The sequence below is a fragment of the Equus asinus genome, chromosome 4, assembly GCF_041296235.1.
Source record: "Equus asinus isolate D_3611 breed Donkey chromosome 4, EquAss-T2T_v2, whole genome shotgun sequence".
NCBI classification, from domain to species: Eukaryota; Metazoa; Chordata; class Mammalia; order Perissodactyla; family Equidae; genus Equus; species Equus asinus.
In genome coordinates this window covers 123844075-123861845 of record NC_091793.1, presented here as the reverse complement: position 1 = coordinate 123861845, position 17771 = coordinate 123844075, and the positions used below count along the sequence as shown (strand labels likewise).

The 17771-nt window shown below is 38.6% G+C and overlaps 1 long non-coding RNA gene across 2 annotated transcripts in view; it reads right to left on the bottom strand.

Moving 5' to 3' along the window:
* LOC123285190 (uncharacterized) overlaps positions 1 to 17099 on the bottom strand; it is a 174408-nt gene extending 157309 nt beyond the window's left edge. The window contains exon 1 of one of the 2 annotated variants that reach the window (XR_011502911.1): positions 17034 to 17099. This is a non-coding gene — a long non-coding RNA (uncharacterized lncRNA). The remainder of the gene's footprint in view (positions 1 to 17033) is intronic. The other variant, XR_011502912.1, reaches the window with a different exon arrangement.
* Between the last annotated feature and the right edge of the window lie 672 nt (positions 17100 to 17771).

The following is a 17771-nucleotide window of genomic DNA, read 5'->3' as shown; positions in this document are numbered from 1 at the left end:
GCATCATCTTTTCCTCCCTGAGGATCACGCCAATTAACAAAAACATGCCCCATTTTTTGGCTCCCATTTTCAGAAAGAAAGAAATCTTATAAGTATTAATTATATACACTATTTTCACTTCTTCTAGCTGCACCCTCCACTGAAAGAGCTCTGTTTGAGTTCAAAGTCTCACACGTATCCCACAGTCAGATCTCAGTCTTCATCTAACTTGACTTCTCAGCATCATTTGTCCCCACCAATAATTCCCTCCTTGCAATTTCATCCCTCATGTGCTTTCATGACATTGGTTCCCTAGCTAACCGTTGCACCAACTACTTTTCTTGTCAGCCTTCTTTGCTGGATCTTCCTGCTCTTCCTACCCCTACATGTTGCAATGCTCCAGAACTTAGTCCCCAGGCTTCTTCTTTTCTCCTTTTACAATCACGTTCCGAGTGACCTCATCAAATTCCATGTTTTTAAAATCACATATGTCAAGTCCTAAATTTTAACATCTAGCCCTATCCGTGCTACTGAATTCCAGGTTCATAGGTCTAATTTCCAACTCAGCATGTCCACTTGGATATCCATAGGAAGCTCAAGTAAAATAGCCAAAATTGAATTTTTATTTTTCATACATGTCTGCTGCGCTCTAAGGAACACTATTTCATCTCGTTAAATGGTGATTCCATTTGCCCAGGTTTGGGTCCAAAATCTTACAGTCATCTTTGATTCTTCTTTTTCATACCAATATATAATCCAGAAGCAAATATTATTAGTTCTATTTCAAAACATATATATATCAAACGAAAGAACTTATCACCCTCACAAATGTCTCCTTAGTTCAAGAGACAATTATTTCTTGCCCAATTACCATAAGAAGCTGTAGGATTTCCTCCAACACATCAGATTTTTTCCCACTTCAGGGCCTTTTGCAATCGATATTCCCTTGGCAAGAATGTTCTTTCTTCCTTTATGCTGGCATAGCCCATTCTCTCATTTTATTCAACTTCTTAGTCTAATTTCACCTCCTCAAACGACCATTCCCCCAACAACTCTATAACAGCCAATGCTCTCTACAACTTAGTGTTTAACTAAGTCACTCTCTCTAGCCTTAGTGTTCTAGGTTGTTTCCAAAGATGGATACGATAATTTCTCCTCTAGAATATGCCCTTATTGATACAGTATTGCCACTTTTCCCATTAAGAGGTAAAAGCTATGTCCCCTCCCCATAAATCTGGACTGGCCTTATGACTTCCTTTGACCATCAGTATGAGGGAAGTTATGCTGTGTGACTTCCAAGCCTAGGTCTTAGGAGCTTCTCTTTTGTTTCTCTTGGAAGCCAGTCACCATGTAAAGAAGCTCAGGCTAGAGTACTGAATGATGAAAAACTATATGGAGGAAAACTGAGGTCCCCTAGCCAACAGTCAACACCAACACTCCAGATGTATGTGTGGGTGAGTGTGTGGGGGGATGAGTGTGTGGGTGGGTGACTGTGTGTGTGGATGGGTATGTGTAACCATCTTAGACAGTCTTGTCCCAGTAGAGCTTTCTTGCTGAGTGTAGGTACACAAATGACCCCAGATATCTTAAGGGATTTTTTCCCTGATTCTAGATCATGCTTAAACTATAAACAATTAGCCACTCTGTTCACAAATAATTAAAATAAGATAATTTCCAAAGAGCTTTTGTTAGGGAGTTTAGATCTTTTTACTTATAGCATTGTAACAGAGTGTATTGTAGGATATGAGTAATAAGAAACTCTTCTTTCAGCTGAGAAAACACAATGCAATCAAAGGTGTCAATCATTTTATTATCTCAGCATCAGGAGAGAGATAGAAAAGATTTTGACAAATATAATAAAGAGAAAACCGAGTATTCCAAATATAAAGTGATGATAGATCAAGTGAAAAAGGAAAAGATTAAGTAGATATTTTTAAACTTCATTTCACGCTACTTGAAATGATTTACATTTTATCAACTAAAAACCTCACAAATAATTCTGCTTTTCAAAAAAAAAAAAAAAGTTACTGCCTATATGTTTACAACACCCTACTGTGAATTTTGTCAGTTGTTAAGTTTCTATTCAAACATCAATTTAGCCATACCAATTATTGTCAACTCTGGAATTAAAAAATCCCTATAGCTGACAGTTTTTCCTGAGAAAAACCATCTCAAAGTTAGTGAAATAGTTTTCCTATTTATTCCATAAAATCTCACTTCAACTATTCAACTCATTTTAGAATTGTAATTATCAGTTAACACTATAATTTCATGAATCCATTCACTTTACGAATGTCTTTATAAGATTTTATTAAAATATTTCCTTGAATTTTTTTATATCAGTATATACTTTGAGATAAGAATTTTGTCCTCTGCTAGTTTTGTTTTGTTTTTTTTAAAGATTGGCACCTGGGCTAACAACTGTTACCAATCTTTTTTTTTTTTTTTTTCCCTGCTTTATTTCCCAAACCCACCGGATACATAGTTGTATATCTTAGTTGCAGGTCCTTCTAGTTGTGGGATGTGGGACGCCGCCTCCACGTGGCCTGACAAGCAGTGCCATGTCCGCGCCCAGGATCCCAACCCTGGGCCGCCGCAGCAGAGCGCGCAAACTTAACCACTCGGCCACGGAGCCGGCCCCCTCTCTGCTAGTTTTTTAGCATGAAACTTTTTCTAGCATCCTGTCTGTCTTGATTGGATTCTCCAGAAAGTGGACTCTGAGACAAACATTAGCATACACAACGTTTAATAAGAAGTGTTCTTGGAACCAATACTTGTACAGCGGTGGGAGGGTCATAGCGGGATTAGGCAGAGGAACAAGTTGAGCTGCAATGCAGTCCTGGCAGTCTCAGCTGCCTCCAGCGAGAGTTCTCAAACTATAAAGAACCTTCAGAGATGTCTAGCGTTGGGCCAGAATGAAAGATCTTTATGTTTGTGCATCTATTTCTCATTCTATATGGACCAGGATAGTCGTAGACCCACTTTCATGCCACCTTTGATATAAAAATGGGTCCTCTGGATGAACATGATGTTATCAGGATCCTATGCTGGTGGATCAAACACTATGAAAACCAAACTTAGAGAGTAGTGCTGGCTGAGACCCCACAGATAGGAAATGCAAACCCATCTCTGAAATGTCGGTTATTACCATCAGAGCCATCACTGGCCTTTCCAGGGACAAAAGGGTTCAATGCTGTCTACTTGTCACCAAGTGGTCAGTTAGTCTCCTCAAGGGATGAGATCACATCAGGGCCTTAGTCTTGGCCTCTGTCACTGACAGGGTGGATACTCAGGGGCAGCAGTAGGTAAACCAGTCTCAGTAGGTTGGAGCCCATGCTGTTGGATTCATGCATAGCTTCCCTCCTACCACCACGCCACTTCATTCATGTGCCCATCATGCCAGCAGCAGGATGGCTGATGACAAATTTTGGCTTAGGATCAAGTCTTTTTATCTCCTTTGTTCTTTAATGCTTCTTACCTTGTAGGTGTCTCTGATTTACAGTAACATTTGATAAGAAGATTTTCAAACTTCACACATACTTCCATATGTACAACCAAATGCCTCCTCCCCGGACCTCTTTGTCTTCAATTTTTCAATCTTTTTCTTTCCAGGTTCCTGAACAGCTGGCCAAGCCATTTCCCATTAGCCATATACATTTCTACATGTCAATAGTCTATATGAATATATACAAATCTATGTACATGAGTATATACATATCTAACCTTAGGCCACTTCTCCTTCCACACACCCAGATGACCAGGTGCACCACCCAAACCTCCACCCATTGAAAGGTTTTTCCCTAACCACTATCTGTCAAGAGCACCCTTCACTGGGGCTGTAGTACAGTTGCTATCCATTTACAGCTTATATCCATATCCTGATCTAAACTCTCTGAGGCAGGATACCTCTAAGACAGCCTCCAGTGATCCTGTCTCCTGATACTCGCAGTCTTGTGTAATCCCCTCCCCTTGAGTGTGCCCTTGAGTATGGGCACAAGCTATTGTTTCCAATCAATAGAATATAACAAAGGTGATGGAATGACATGACACTCCTTTGATTAGGATACATAAGAGAGTAACTTCTCTCTTGCCAGCAGACTCTCTCTTGTGCTGACTTAAGTTGAAGGAAACTGCCATGTTGGAGAAGCCCCCACGGCAACGAATTGAGGGTAGCCTTCAGCCAACAGTCAATAAAGAACCAAGGCCCTCATTCCAACAACTGTCAAGGAACTAAATCCTACTAAAAAACACATAAATGGTTAGAAATGGATCCTTCCCCAGATGAATGTTCTGATGAGACTCCAGCCCTGGGCAATATGTGCAGTCTCATGAAAGACTATGAGCAAGACTCAGCTAAATCATGCCCAGATTCCTGAACCAGAGAAATGGTGAGGTAATAAAAGCGTTTTGTTTTATGCCGCTAAATGTTGGAGTGATTTGTTATGTAGCAATAGACCACTAATATACCATCCATGAACTAAATAAAGGGTCTGTTTTAAAAACAATAAAAAGCAGATATTATGTTTTATATAGGAGAGTATAAAATATAATAGAGGACTTTCAATTACAATCTGGAGGTTTTTCCTCTAAATTTGGTAGGAAATAGGGGACCACTGAAGATTTTATTATCCAGGAAGTGGTGTGATTTTTTTCCCCACTAGCTTAAAATTATTAGTCTGGCTTTTATAGACAACAGCAGATGAGGGTTTGGGCCAAGCCATAGCAGTAAGAATGGAAGGAAAAAATAAGAAAAGTTAAACAGAAGAGACTGTCTCAATAATCAATCAGCAGTATTAAAGGTGGGAGATTAAGGATGGGAAATTGCTGGCCCTCTAACAGAATGAAGAAAGCAGGAGGAGTTGTTGGCTTAAAATCTTAAATATTGCTTGATTTTAAAAAATAGGATATGGAAGGGGTTTTTTTTAACCAGAAGTTTCAAAATGTCGATCTGGACCTGGGAAATATTGATTTGGTAGATATCAATAAAGAAAAAAAAGTTTAAAGAAGAATGTAAAGAACAGATTTGGTTAAGGAAATAACTTTGAGAATTAATCTACATGGAAAGACAAAGGATGAGATGTGAAAAAGAAACTAATTAAAGAGAATAAGCAGGTTGTCTTGCGTGAAACCTAAGGAGGAAGGGAGAGTCAAGAAAATGGAGCTAAAACTTAGAAGGACTGAAGTTCATTCACCCTGGAATTTAAGAAATTACAAGATTAATTTCAAAACAGCAGTAAGAAGAGTAACCGGATTATAAGACACGAAAGGTGAGTGGGAGGTAAAAAGTGGTGGCCATGAATTTATTCTTTATTTCAAAGAGTAGTTTGATGGAATAACAAAAATCAAGAAGGAGTATCAGGGATGGGAGTCAGATAGGCAAAGGGCAGAGGAACTTTGAAGCCAGAAGATAGGAAGTTGCATCATCCCTTGTCAGATGGCTCCAACTTCAAAGCCATAAATTACAAGAGATTGTGCAAGGTAAGGTTGGAGTTTGAGAAGGGTGGAAACATTTAAAAGAGCCACTGGGATGAGGAAAAAAGAACATTTAGAACATCTTTAGTAATGGTGAGAATCCCAGCACATTGAAATAGCACATGTAACTTGCTCAGTTATGTTACAATTTCACTATTGGGTGACCACACACTCAGCTAGAATCCCAAAATGGTAAAATTTATGTATTTCATCCAAGTCCCCTTTCATTCATCCAAAGTCCACAATCAATGGACACATGAGAATCCTCACTTTTATTATTTCTATAGTCCAGGAGTATTACATTATTTGCCATTCCTGGCTCATACCATGCCTCTGTGCCTTTGCTTATGCTGCTCCCTCTGCCTGGAGTGAGCCCGCCCCATATTTTAGGTCTTAGCTCAAGTATGCCATAATTTATGAAGTCTCTCTGCCACCTATTTCTCAAACACTGTTGAGTTCACCATATTCTCCATTACATTGTACCCTACACTTGCATGATAAATATAAAATCTGCTAGAGAAATATCCTGTTTTCAAATGTAATGTATTCTGGAAAATGTATACAAAAGTCAAATGTGGAAAAGTCAAACTGATAAAGTATAAAGATAGAGACAATCACAGATAAATAACATAGAAGTATCTCTAATTACCTCTTTTTAGGTCAGTGGTTCTGAATCCCTGACAGATATCACGGTGCCTGTTGTGTAGCTAAGAGCCCAGGAATCGATTAAGACTTTCAACTTTTTTTGGCTGGAATATAACTGTTCTCATCAGTCTCTTCTAATTTCAATGTATTTTACTCCTCACCACCTTTCTATAAAATAATATGAACCATGTCGCTTCCCAATAGAAGACTCCATAGTCTTGTATAGAAGGCCTTTCAATGCAATTTGACTTTTGGGCTCCTTTCCCAACATCATTCCAATCAGCTCGTGCCCCTACCAAATCTATTTTCCTTCTTCTTCAAGCCAATTCATGCCCTTCCGTTTCCTCAAATATTCCCCATCACCCATGCAGCCTTCTGAACCTGAAAAATTGTAATTCATCATTAAGACCTAGCTCACAGGTCACCATGTCAGTGAATTATTTTCTGAAGCAATCTTATTTGCTCCATCCTCTGCATTCCTTAAAGTACGTTATCTTTAACTCTGAAAGGGCACTTGCATTGTAATGGCATATATTATGTAGTTTTGCATAGTTTTCCACCAATATACTGGACATAATGTAATGGTCAACAAATGCTTTTACTAATTGATTCAAGTTCCCATTTTATGAATAAGAACCACAGAATAAAAGTCAACTGTGATGATTTTATTCAGTTTCCACAATTGAACCCCAACTTTGTGCCTAGTTTCGAATTAATGGTAGAATATACTGTCACGAACCCAAAATAAATAGAACTTGAGAATTTAGTATGGTAGAATTAGTATACAAATAAACAAAAAAACTGCATAAAATGACAAATTGTTTTCAAATGTTAAGAAAAAGCATAATGAGACAAACTAGATAATCAAAGAAAGCCTCTCTGAGTAGTTGACATTTAAGCTAAAAATTCATGATAAAACTTTTTTTTAAAAAAATAAAACAGTAGCGGAAAGAATAGGGAAGGACCTTCCAGGCAGAAATAACAAACATAGACTCCTCAGGCAGAACAAAGCTTGGCATACAGGAAAGAGAACAGTGTGGTTCAAGTCTGGAATATACTGAGGGGTGTTATATGAAATGAAGGCATGCAAAGGCAGCCAGAAGCCATAGAACTAAGGAACTTGTCCACCAAAATAAGAAATTTTGATTTTAGTCCAAAGAGATTGGGAAGATGTTGAGCTTCAATCAGGAAATTGACATGTTCTAATTTATACTATAAATTTCTCCTGCTAGGCTTTGGAGAAGAGAAACAGTGCGATGGAGGAAAATATTGTGGATGTCCAGGCAAAAGATGATGGTGATTTGAACTAGGGTAATAAAAACAGAACAGTAGAGACATAGATATATTCGGAGTATTCTTTCCAGAGAATGGAAAGGTTTTAGTAACAGATTGGATGGGGGTTTCAGGGAGAGGAAGGCATCGAGTTAGATCCCTTAAAACTAACTATTGTTCCCATTACACCTAATGTAGGACCTGTGTCTGTGGCTTACCTACAAGCTGAGCCAATAAATAGAGGACAATATTTTCAACATCAGGAAAAAATGTGAGGGTATGTAGTAAACACTTTTCTTGAAACAAAAAAGGAAATAATAGTTCTACATTTACAACTCTCAATTTTGTAGTCCTGCAAATTTGATGTATAATTCTGACTCTGCCTTTACATGACATAACTTTAGACAACTCACTTAACTTCTGTTACTCAAATTCCTCACCTGAAAATCAAGTGCAGTTATTTTGTATGGGCAAGGGTGTTGTCAAATTTAAAGGAGACAACATATGTGAAGAACGTAATGCAGTACCTTGCATATGGTAAACACTTATGCTTATAATCAGTTGCAGATGTTTCTTTAAAAAGGCCTTTTGCATCATTGTGTATATGTGTACTATGAGCCTCATCTCCCCCAACAAGGCCACGGCTCTCTGATAGTAAAGCAGTACATGCTTAGAAAAATCTTGTAGTCAGTACATTATTACAAGTCTCAAAAAGCTAAAAGATACTTTGTCAATTGCTTCAAATAATGATTTTACATTTTAAAAGCACAACAGACTGTCAAGATATATATTGGCATATTTTTCCATTGTCTTGATTATTAAACATGTCACAGAAGTATAAATCACCCTGAAGACATAAAACATTTCAATAAAATATCTTAAAAGAAGACTTTTCAGCTCCTTCTCAGATATATTCATTTACTTTCTCTTTGTACATGAAATTGCCAGGTTATAAATATTCCCATTGTACTTATATTTTTGGTACTGTGTTTATTCTTTAGAACTGGCAGATGCCTGAAAGAAAAATCAATCTATGCTAGCACATAGTCCTACCATCTGTCACAATGGTAAAATAGCAAAGATGACAGCATTTACAATAGTAGAAACAGAAGTATTGTCGAATCTTCCTTTGCTCTTAAAATCTTGAATAGAATTACACAGAACTGTCACACTTCCATAAATGCCTTAAAGATCTTTATGCTTTAGAATATCTGGGGTGTCAGATAAAATCAGATGAATGATTACCATCATGAGCAAAATAACACAGGGTAGCTTCCCACTTTCCTCTGTTGCAAAAAGCAATTCTTGATTTAGAGAAAATCAAAAGGTAATTGAAAAAGACAGGATATGACAAAATGATCAGGTTCAGTTTCCATTTGAGCAAATGATGTAACTGTCCAGGGGTCAATTCCCAGGGCAAGATAAACAATGTCTTCCCTTAATTGTCTGCCTTTCTCATTAATCTGAACCCTCAGTTGGGCCATAAGTGAGTGTATTTGCACTGCTACTACCCCAGACAGCTTCCTGGTGAGGGGTTGCAGCCTGGCCCTGCAGCCGTCTCAGCCCAACTAAAGACATCCAAGGCAGTGACCTCCTTCACCCATTCATGTAATAATCATATTCTCTGTCAAATAGCAGTCTTTGCCAAATTTATATATGGAACACTACATCCTTGATTCCTATTGTGGAGCTCAAATAATTAGACTGCGTGGTTTCCTTCAGAAATGTTTGATTTAAAATTACACTACAGTGGAGACAGTAAACTGATAAGTTTGGCCAGTTGCCAATTTCAAACTCACTACTTTGGATCTAACGCCACTGACCAAATAACTTGGGCACAAACTATTGTTAATCTACATCTGATCCTTGTATGTGACCAAAATCACTTTTAAACAATGATGAGCTTGCAAATAAGCACCACAGATATGACAAACTCTAGCTTACACTATTATGAAAGTGACTCTGAGTATTAATAATGTTCCAAAATCTATTTTGACAAATCAAGGTGAAGTCTAGATTATGGGCTGTAATTTCCTCATCTGTAAAATTAGATGATCAGATTACATGATCTCTAAGGTTCCATCAGACCTTAAGGATTTATAAGTTTTATTTCCAAGAATGGGGGTGAAGGGATCCAAACTCTATCGCTGAGCTTGACACTGAACTACCCTGTGTTCTTTTGCCTCTTTTTGTCCCCAGAAGATTTAATTTTAAAAAATGTACATTAATACTCAATATGCTATTTACAGCAACAAAAAGTGAAGATTACTAAGATGCTTAGATGCTCAACTCAGAGACACAAAAACAAAGAGCCACCTTCATCCTCAATGGAATTAAATCCATGTAATGACAGCAATCAAAAACATTCACATACAGACCGGCACCTTTGCCTCCATGAAATCTCAGAATTCAAAGTGTTACACATATTGTTTTAAACTTGGCTCAGGAGTGGTGATGTGAGATATCCTTAGAGGAAATCTATTAATATGAACATATTCTTAATACACCAAAGACCGTGACTGATCTCTTTCAGATTGCAGCTGGCCTTCTGCCACAGGCTGGTCTAGAAATAATGCAAACACTAAAACAGGATAGAATGAAATCTAAGAAGGCTAAGTCAAGAAAGCCTTTTCTTCCTCTTAATGCCTGAGATTTCTGAGAAAGCAAATAAACTCTGTTATTGTTTTCTGATTCAACTGTTACAAAAATAATAATTTGGAAAACATTTAATTATTCATACAAATGGGCGCACCGGCAATTTATATTCTCTGATAACTCTAATTCCCCCCTTTTGTTTCCAGATTCTTATGTAAATCACTTCTAAGCTTTAACAAGAGTCAGAATTCACCTCAGTTTAACCAGTTCTGCCTGCCCTTGCTCTCTTTAAACTGGAGATACTTATATATATTACAGAAGCAAATGGAAGGGTCAAAGAGGGTAAAGACAAAATAGCGGCAACAATGTCATCTACTCCCACCTGACCTCAGAGACCACACTTTACAGCACCTAGCTCATTCCCCCAGCACCTAGCACAGCTAGCACAGCCCTGTGCAGAATCCAGGTGCTCAACACATATTGTTAGAATCCAAGGGACAGACCCAGCTCCTCTAGTGCTTGAAGCAATAGAAACACACAATATATTCACAACTGGTGGGTGGCATGTGCCATAAGCATCCTGGTTACCAGCCTACTGATTTCTCCCTCCCAGTTCTACTATGTGCCCAGGACTTATAACTAGTTTTTGTTCTAAATTTCTAACTATATGACCTCTTTTGACACTGGAATCCTGCATTGAACATCAGACTATTTGACTGATATTCCAATATTTTCCTTTATTCCTGCCGGTCGTACCACCTCCAGGGCCTGTTTCTCCTTTTCCATAGCTTTATCCACCGGCTGTGTACTTTCTAGGATCTACAAGTCTGATGTTGAATGGGAGTATTTCTGTGTCAGTTTCTACTGAGGTCCAGGACAGTAGATGCCAACTACTTTAACATTTCCATGTGAAATACTAGACCACCTAAGCAGGACTGCAAAAGAGCTGTCTGAGAATCAGTTTTAACTAAACATGGATTTTCATTCATCTCTGGCTTTTAAAAGGGGTTGGAGAGGCACGTTATGCATGGGAAAACCTTAAGAGGATTTCTTTGGAGGCAGTAGCTGGTGAGCTAGGGGAGGTATGCGAGAACACATGGGGAGTTTACCCCTGGTGCCAAGTCAAGCCACCAGGGCTTCAAGGAGACCATTTCTTGAGGAGTTTGACATAATACCCTAGGATCTGGGGACACCCAGTCTAGTCTCCAACTCAGGGCTGATTGTATAAGGGGCAGGAGGCTGGCTCAAAAAGCCTGTGGCAGGAGAGCACAGTGCTGGTTAGGGAAGCCACTGACCATCTCACAGTGGGTCAAGGGGCCAGGCTTCCCAAGGACAAGGCATGGGCCACTTGGGAGACAGAGCTAACCTGAAGAGGTTTTGAATGGTGTCCAAGAGGGCTTCCTGCGAGGGTCAAGGCAATCTCATCAAGGGGGGCTGGAGGTACAGAGTCAGGTGCAGAAGCTGTGTGGGAACCATAACTGGACAGATGAAGGAGAACTACCACCCACATGGAGAGAGCTCCAGGGAAATCACAGAGTAATTCACTAAACACCCAGGAAGAATCACTTCAAGCAATAGCAGAGGCCAGAGGAAATCAACATCAGATACTACCCGAGTTCATATAAGAGCTTTCGTGCCTCTTACTCCTCCTCCTTTTCATGCTCCCACCCTGGCTGAGGCACCAGCAGTCCCATGAGTGGGATACACATAGCAGTAGTATGAAGATAGCGATGAAGGCAAAGATGTCACCTGTCCCCACCTCTAACGCAAACTTCCAGCTGGAATGAACATAAGCAATGAGAGGGAGAGGCTTTAAGTCACAAAGAAGTTTCCCATTTTGCCTACTATGTAAGATTGGATGTTTTAATCATTAATATAAGTCTCTGTTTTGTGATTAGGAGGGAGCAAAGAACTCATCTAAGATAACTATAAAAAGTATGAGGCCTGGGGCTGGCCCCGTGGCCGAGTGGTTAAGTTCGCGCGCTCCGCTGCAGGCGGCCCAGTGTTTCGTCAGTTCGAATCCTGGGCGCGGACATGGCACTGCTCATCAAACCACGCTGAGGCAGCGTCCCACATGCCACAACTAGAAGGACCCACAACTAAGAATATGCAACTATGTACCTGGGGGCTTTGGGGAGAAAAAGGAAAAAAATAAAATCTTTAAAAAAAAAAAAATTATAAAAAAAAAAAAAAGTATGAGGCCTTTGTCAAAGATCTCATCCAGGGGCAGGGGATAGAAGAAATTTAGACAGAAAGTGAGAGCAAAGGTTAAAAACAGGTTTCCAATTCCACCATGTTATTTCACATATCGATTATACCATTAATAAGTATGACCCACCCTTCCAAGTGTTGTATAAGCCATGGACACCATATCTTACTCCCCAGATCACAGTCTATTAACTTTGCATCTGTTTGAATATTGTAACTTGTTTAACAACTTTTCTAGTGGGGCAGCCCTGTATTCTGGTTAACTTTCCCTAAACTTTGCACAGCTTTCCTCCTCGCTTCCATTGTTATTAGCATGTCTTATAACTGAAACCTGTGGGGAATTTAAGAACAAACTGGTGGCATGTGTTACCTAGCAACTGGTCATTAGAGCTGTACTCTCAAGAAAACATTCCAGAAGCAAACACACAGGCCTCTAAACCTATAAAGTGAGGTTTACTGGTTATCTTTGTTACATCTGATGATATATTTGGCCTACAGGTGCAAGACTGAAAAACAATCAAAATTCAGCATTCTCATTTTTGGTAAACTGATCCTACAAATATAACAGTCCCAACACATATAGATATGCATACAAGAGTATGTTAATTATAGCACTGTATACCATAGCAAAAAAGAAAATAACAACAAAGAACTAGAAACATGAACAGAGATCAATAAGGAATGGTTGAGCAAATTATACTATATCAACACTATGAAAAATTTCAAAGCTATGAAAAAGAAACGGTTAGATTTATTAAACCAATTGACATGGAATCAGACTTGTATTAGAGTTAAGTGCAAAAAAAGCAAGGATAATCCCACTTTTTGCAAATATTAATTAATTATAAGAACAGCCATATATGTGATCATATGTTTACATTTGGGTAAAGATTGCAAAAGTAAAGAATGACATGCATCAGCACCCCAGGTGCCGACACTATAAGAAAATTTACTAAATTCTTATATGTATCTTTTAACTTGTAGAAATGACCACACACTTTTTAACTATTTTTTAGTTGAAAAAAATCTAATAACATTGAGCTTTAAAATATATCTATATACATACTGCATTAGCTTCCTATTATTGCTGTAACAAATTACAACAAATTTAGCAGTTTAAAACAACACAAACTTATTTTCTTACAGTTCTGTAGGTCAGAAGTCTGATGGAGAGCTTTCCTTCTGGAGGTCCTAAGGGAAAATCCATCTCCGTGCTTTTTCTAGAGTCTAGAAGCTGCCAGCATTCATTGGCTCATAGCCCCATTCCATCTACTAATGCCCTGGACAATCAATTCTTTCTCCTGCGGGCAGCCCTCATATACTGTCTTGTTTTGCCTCCTGCTGCTTCTTGCGTTACATTGGGCCCACCTGGAAAATCCAGGCACTCTCTCAGTTTTAAAGTAAACTGATTGGCAACATTTGCCTGGTAATTCCCCTTGCCTAGTAACAACCTATGTACACGTTCTGGGGATTAGGCCATTTTTCTGCCTACTCCACCCTGCAACCCCACCCCACCCCTCCCCACCCCCACACACACACACACATAATATTGTTTCTCTTTTTAGTGGAATAAGCATGGTAAATGTCTTTAGAATGTCAGATAATGCTTCAGCATGTTAGAAATGTACCCTCTGACTTCCCTTTATTAGTTAACAAGGATACCATTTGCCTGGGTAAACACTGAATTTTTTTTAACCTTCTCCAATAACAAGTTTCATTGTATTGATTTATATCCACCGGATAAAATAAAAACAACCTTTATTCTAACACTAATCCCTACAAATGAAATCAATAGGCTTCAACAAGGAAATCGAGTTTGTTCTTTCTCTAGTTCCTTCTCCTTTGTCTGAGTTTCACGGGATATCTATATTTGGCAGCAGAATTGAACTCAATGCATTTGCTACAAGAATGTATTTGTATTGAGTTTTCACTGAAAAGTTAAAAGATAGTTGGAAAAAGACTAGGTTCACTAGTAAAAGATAAAATCAGGTGTAGCAGTTTGCCTGATGTTAATGGTATCATAAAAGGCTCTCGAGGCTGGATGGCAGGATTGGATTTTTTTGTTTTCCTATGTCTTTTTCTTCCTTTACCTTAAGTAGAATTCCCTAGAAGCAGGGCCTGAGATAGGAATTCAGGCACATATGATTTACTGTGAAAGTTCTCTTTAGGAAAAACCTATATGAGACAGAGGAAAAGACAGGGAAGGGGAAAGAGACAGCAAGCATGTGACCTCGGGTAAAGGCTAGTCCAGAGTGTAAATAGCACTGACGGAGTTGTCTCACCTGGAAGCAAGAGGGCTGGGCTTTTGTTCTTTGTATCAGTCAATCACTGGCTGCCCCAGGAATGGAAGGCAAACAACCTCCCAAGTACTAGCAGGTGAGGATCAGGTCAGCAAAGGACAACTCCAGTGTTAGCTCAAAATTTGCACAGCTGAGGGATGGATTCCTGATCAAGTAAAAGAGATCTGGGAGGGACACCAACAGCATCTTCTCCCTCCCTCCCTCCCTCCCTCCTTCCTTCCTTCCTTCTCTCCCTTCCTTCCTCCATTCCCTTTAATTCTTGCTTTCCTCCACATTGCTGACTTTTCAACTACTCAGGTCTTATTGGAAATAGTCAACCATAATCTTTAAGCAATGGGAAATTCAGTGTCTTTCTGCTTAAGTGGGCTAACATGATTCCTGACATCTTAACAGAACCCTAATTGATACAGTTACTACAAAACATTCACTTTCACACGGTAAATACATATTTTAAAAAATTCATATCAGGTGTTAGTGACACACACATAACACTCTAAAATGTAGCCTGTCCAACCATGATTTCTGTCCAGTATGCTGGATTCCAGCTGTCTACAAAATGCTACCAAAATTTTGAGTTCCTTTCACTCAAACCATGGTACCAGGTTGACAGACCATTCATGATATAATTGCCTGAAAGCTGCAGTAGTGAAATAGAAATATTTCTAAGCTGACTATGGAATATCACCAAATTCTGAGCACTTTCTTTAGCTCTCCCAAAAATTGAGCCCAAGCATTCTTAAATCTGGTGGAAGATGAATTTAGAACATAATTTACTTATATTTCACAGTACAAAAAGTCCAAATTGGAAATCAAGAACACCTGGGAGATCTATAACACGTCATTAAACCTTGTTTCATCTTTCATTTCCTCATTTATAAATGGTTTAACAAAATGACCTAAAGAGTGCCTTCCAGAATTAAAATATACAATTAATTGACTATTTCTAATTTGAAATAGGGTACAGAGTAGTATTCAGATTTATGACATAGTCTTTGGCTACATGATGCTTCAGCTGTTTCCACTCTAAAATAAAAGGATAATGTAAAACAAATGGGCCATTTTCGTTTTAATGAGGGCTGAGAAATCTTATGAAAAAAGTTTCTGTAATCACTATGTCAAATTGTCATAATACATAATATCTAAGAAAAATTATTTAGAAATTCTCATTACTGGTCCGTTTCTTTACTGACAAAATAATTCGTAATAATAATTCTCTGTAGCTCACATTTATTAACCAACTTCACAAACATTTTCATCTCATAAAAATGCTTGGCATTTTTATCCACATTTTATGTGCATACTGGGGATTAAGTGACTAAGGTCAGATAGTGTATCAGTAGTGGAATCAAGATTAAAAACTATGATTCCAGATTTGTGTGCTCTTTGTACTAGAGCATGTCCTTTCATCACCAGCAATAGTTCGACTTCACATAACAAAAAGATTTCACTGACATCACACAATTAAGCCAAGTCATTACGTTGACACGTAATCAGAAAAACTAAAAACTTTACAAACATTTTTATTGTCATAATCCAACTATATTGTTCATAAGCGAACTATACATGCATGGCCAACATAATCACCTGCAGAGAGCAATAGGAAATACTGTCAAGGCATCCAATTTCTCAGATTCCTCACATTCATCTTTGGATATACTCAACTCCACCTCCTGCCCAGTGCCCTCTTGCTGACCTTTGATAATCACTAGACTTCCTTCCAACTTTATCCTCCCCATCACCCATATCATTAAAAGTAAAAAACATGAATTATGTGTATATTCAAGTCTTACTGTGACATGAGCCCACATGAGCTTTCCTAGTAATGCTATGATTATCAAATTAAACCGTTGCCACTCTACATTTAATGTTTTCACTTTTCATTTTGCTTCACATACCAGAATCAAATGTCCTTGCAAAAAAAAATTTCCTTTTTAAAACAATTTACCTTTCACTTAATCATCTGACAAGTGCTGTTAAATTAATCAAACCAGGAGGCCATTAGGCTGAGTGGTTCTAATATCTTAGCAGCCTAGGTAGGCAAACCAAAACCTAAGCCTGTAAATGCCTCAAGGTTAAGAAATCAAAACCTAAGGAAAACCAATCACAAACAGCAGCTAGGCTTTTCCAAATAAGGCACATTCTTAAGGTATAGCCAATCAAATATTTCCTTGCTTTACTTCTGGCTTTTCTCTATAAAAGTCTCTATTCGAGCTCCTGTGGGTGGAGCACTCCTAACCACTTCCTCTTTGATGCTGCTCTATTTGAATTGATTTCTGCACAAATAAACTCATAAAATTTTTAACATGCCTCAGTTTACCTTTTAACAGTTTGAATGTTAGTGCTACATCATACACGCAGTGGGTGCATAATAAATTGAGGCAGTATACAGGAGTGGGAGAAAGTGAATCGAACAATTTCTGATATCTACAGTGAATCATTATCTTTAAAATTCCTCTCTTTACCCGTCACATTCTACTGTTCAGAGTTCCTGGAACATGTCCTGTACTTTCGTATCTAGGTTTCCCCTTTTGTAAAGCATATAAGTTAACAGAAGCCTCTTACCTCTCAGTGGTTTTGATTGAGTCCCATGTCTATCCTCAGCCTATCAACGTGGCCAGGGAAGTGCGACGTACTGATTGCTTTAGGGCTGGGGCCCACGCTTCTCTCCTGAGACAGGGTGGAGCCCCACCCAAGCATGAGGACAGAAGAAGGGATGTGGGGTAAACTCCCAAATAAAAAGTGCCATTGCCAAAAGAATAGGGAGTAGCGGCTGGGAACAGTTTGTATTGCCATAGCACTTTCTCAGCTTGTATTGAACTTCTCCGGAGGCTTACAGAAATATTCTAAACTGTCAAATGTCAAAAAATTTTTTATCTAATCATCCTGCAATTCCTATTCACATACCAACCCTGAGAATTTTCCTAACCATATCTGTCAGAATTCTTCTCTTTCATACGTTTCATCCTTTTACTAGTAAGTTATTTATCGGAGCGCTGCATGTCTTGTATTTGTTTAACTCCTGCCAGCTCCCGTGACCTCGTTTTCAGGTGGATGATTCTATAACCACATTGTCTTCTTTCAAATATGTGCCTCCAATAGTGCTTCACGCATCTTACCAGGCACTAGTTGAAATGAAATCTCCTCTGAAGTACGAAGAAGCACATGCAGGGAACAGTTTTTGAACTCATCACAATCCTACGAGACGTGTTAAATAAATCACATTAAAATGTGAAAGGGCCTTTCAGTCAGTGTCAATAAACAGACGTCTGTGCATGGTTAAGAGTAAGACTCACTGAGTGT